The sequence below is a fragment of the Orycteropus afer genome, unplaced genomic scaffold (assembly GCF_000298275.1).
Source record: "Orycteropus afer afer isolate SDZICR_OR568_19922 unplaced genomic scaffold, OryAfe1.0 scaffold00102, whole genome shotgun sequence".
NCBI classification, from domain to species: domain Eukaryota; kingdom Metazoa; phylum Chordata; class Mammalia; order Tubulidentata; family Orycteropodidae; genus Orycteropus; species Orycteropus afer.
Window position 1 is genome coordinate 5885500 of NW_006921689.1, and position 3872 is coordinate 5889371.

Genomic DNA, 3872 nt, shown 5'->3' on the forward strand with positions numbered 1-3872 from the left:
ATTTGTGTTGTTGGAAAAGGTACCTGCAATGAATAAGTCATTGGTCTTGCAAAATTCTATCATGCAATCTCTCCAGCATTATTTCTATCTCCAAGGCCATATTTTCCAACTAGCAGTGATTCTTCTTTGTTTACAACTTTTGCATTCCAATCACCAGTGATAATCAACACATCTTGATTGTATGTTTAGTCAATTTTAGATTGCAGAAGTTGGCAAAATTCTTCAATTTCCTCATCTTTGGTTTTGGTGGTTGGTGCAAAAATTTGAATGATAGTAGTATTAACTGGTCTTCCTTGTAGGCTTATGGATATTATCCTATCACTGACAGCATAGCACTTCACACTTCAGGATAGATCTTGATACATTTTTTGTGATGATGAATGCCACACCATTCCTCTTTAATTTGTCCTTCCTGGCATAGTAGTTTATATGTCTGATTCAAAATGGCCAAAACCAGTCTATTTCAGCTCACTAATGCCTAAGATACCTATCTTTATGCATTCCACTTCATTTTTGACAACTTCCAATTTTCCCAGATTCATACTTCATATATTCCATGTTTCAATTATTAATGGATGTTTACAGTTATTTCTTCTCACCTTGAGACATGCCACATAAGCAAATGGAGGTCCAGAAAGCTTTATTCTGTCCACAGCATTAAGGTCAGCTGTACTCTGAGGAGGCAGCTCTGCCCCAGTGGCATTACAACTACCTTCCAAACTGAGGGGCTTATCTGCCAGCACTATATTGGACAATGTTTCAGGGCTATTCATAAAGTTTTCCAGTAATACATCAGAATGTTGCACTGTTATTCATAATATTTTCAGTGGCAATTATTTGAGAAGTGGATGGCTTCTCTCTTCTTCCAAGTCTGTCTTAGTCTGGAAACTCCACTGAAACCTGTCCACCATGGGTAACTCTGCTGGTATTTGAAACACCAGTGGCATAGCCTCTAGCCTCACAACAACACACAAGCCATCACAGTACAACAAACTGACAGACTAGTTCATCTCCCTTAACTATTCCAAACTGCTCCACTCACACTTCCTTCTCCAGGCATTCCAAACTTGCTGGCTCACTTTCTGGCCTCCCCCATTCACTCCAACACCTATCTGCTGTGCCCGGCTCTCCTACCCAGCCTGCCCCAGCTGCTCCAAACACCCACTACACAGAGTTACTATACCAAAAAGAATTGGTCAATATCCATCCATTTCAGGAGGTGACATATGATCATGAGCCAATGGTATTGAAGGAAGAAGTCAAAGTTGCATTGAAGGAATTGGTAAAAAAAAAAAAAAAAAAAAAAAAAAACAAGGCTCCAGGAATTGATGGAATATCCATTGAGATGTTTCAACAAATGGATGCTGTGCTAGAGGCACTCAGTTGGCTATGCCAAGAGATTTGCAAGAAAGCTACTTGGTCAACTAACTTAACTGTAAGAGATCCATATTTGTACCCATTCCAAAAAAAGGTGATTCCACAGAATGTGGAAATTACCAAACAATATCATTAATATCACATGTAAGTAAAATCTTACTGAAGATAATTAAAAAATGGTTGCAGTAGTATATTGACAGAGAATTTCCAGAAATGCAAGCTGGATTCAGAAGAGGACATGGAATGAGGAATATCATAGCTGGTGTCAGATGGATCTTGGCTGAAAGCAAAGAATACCAGGAAGATGTTTACTTGTGTTTTATTGACTATACAAAAGCATTTTATTGTGTGGATCACAGCAAAGAATGGATAATATTGAGAATGGGGATTCCAGAACACTTAATTGTACTCATGAGGAACCTGTACATAAACCAAGAGGTTGTGGTTCAAACAGAGTAAGGGGATACTGTTGTTGTTGTGGTTGTTATGTGCCATCGAGTCGGACCTGACTCATAGCGACCCCTCCCCAGGTTGCTGAGGCAGTATCACTACAGAAGTAGATTGCCCCATCTTCCTTCCAAGGCATGATTTAAATCAGGAAGGAAGGTGTGTGAGGGTTGTATCTTTCACCATACTTATTCAGTCTGTATGCTGAGCAAATAATCCGACAAGCTGGACTACATGAAGAAGAATGTGACATCAGGATTGGAGGAAGCCTCATTAACAACCTGAGATACATGGACAACACAACTGTGCTTGCTGAAAGTGAGGATGGTTTGGAGTACTTACTGATGAAGACTGAAGAATATAGTCTGCAGTATGTATTACACCTCAATATAAAGAAAACAAAAGTCCTCACAACTGGACCAATAAGCAGCATCATGATAAATGGCAGAAAGATTGAAGTTTTCAAAGACTTCATGTTATTTGGTTCTACAATCAACACCAATGGAAGCAGTAGTAAAGACATCAGAAGACATATTGCTCTTGGGCAAATCTGCTGCAAAAGACCCCTTTCAAGTGCTGGGGAGCAAAGATGTCTCCTTGAAGACTGAGGTGTGCCTAATCCAAGCCATGGTCTTTTCAATCACCTCATATGCATGTGAGAGCTGAACAATGAATGAGAAGACTGAAGAAGAGTTGATGATTTTGAATTCTGGTGTTGGAGAAGAATGCTGAAAGTACCATGGACTGGTAAAAGAACTAACAAATCTATCCTGGAAGAAGTGCAGCCAGAATGCTCCTTAGAAGCAAGAATGTCTTATGGGTATGGATATTATGTCTAATTAGAGAACACTCCCTCTAACTTATATTATAACATTGAAGACATGCAGGTCTCCCCTTAGACCAATATTGATTGCACATGCTAAATGGGAACCATTAGAATTGCCCAAATCTACTCAGGTTGTTAACATGAAACAGTATGGAATACCGGGTAGACAAAAGATGACTGCTTTGATTAAAGACATGCAAAAGTGTAGAGTATTGGTGCCAAAAAATTATATTATCTGTACAAAAGCCCTGCATGGCCTGTGAAAAAAATGCAGATGGTTCCTAGAGGCTGACAGTAGACTGTCAAGTGCTAAATAAAGCAGTGCCACAAGTGGCTTCAGCTGTTCCAGACATGGTATCAACAGCACAGAAAATACAGCAGGCTAAAGGATACTGGTACTCAGTGATTGTTCTTGCAAATGCCTTTTTTGCCATCCCAAGCTCAGAAAAGAGTCAGCACAGTTTGCTTTCACCTGGAAAATTTCTCAATATACTTTCAGTGTTTTGCCACAAAGTTATTTGAATTCACCAGCTTACCCATGACATTCCAGAGGTTAACCAAGAATAAGTTGCTGTCACAACCCCAATGACTAAGTAGGAAGCCCAATATTTAATTAATCTATCCGGATTTGGGAGAACATATATCCCACAGCTGAACATATGGGAATATTGCTGGCTCCCATCCATAAGGAGCTCTCATGGTGCAATGCCTAAAGCATTTGAGTTCTAGCCAGAAAGTTGGCAGTTCAAACCCACCAGTTACTCCATAAAAGGAAGACGGGGCACTCCATTTCTGTAAAGATTTACCACCAATGTTGCTATAAGTCAGAATTGACTCAATAGGTTTTTTGATTTTCCCATCTGTGATAGTGGAGGTTGTGTATCAACTTGCCTGGATCATGATTCTGAGTGGTTTAAGCAGTTGTGATGTGGTTATTCCCATGATGAGATGTGATGTATATGCTTTGGGGAGCTCTGGTGGCATAGAGCCTAAGGCATTTGACTGCTCACTCCTCATAAGGAAGGTTAGGCAATCTACTTTCGTAGTGTTATCACCTCAGAAACCCAAGGAGGGGTTGCTATGAGTCACATCCAACTCTATGCCAGTGAGTTAAGTTTGGTTTTTTTGGTATATGCTTTGAGCAGCCAATCCATTGAAAGAGAGTTTCCCTAGTGGTGTGGCCTGCTTCCTATATATATATATATATATATATATATATATA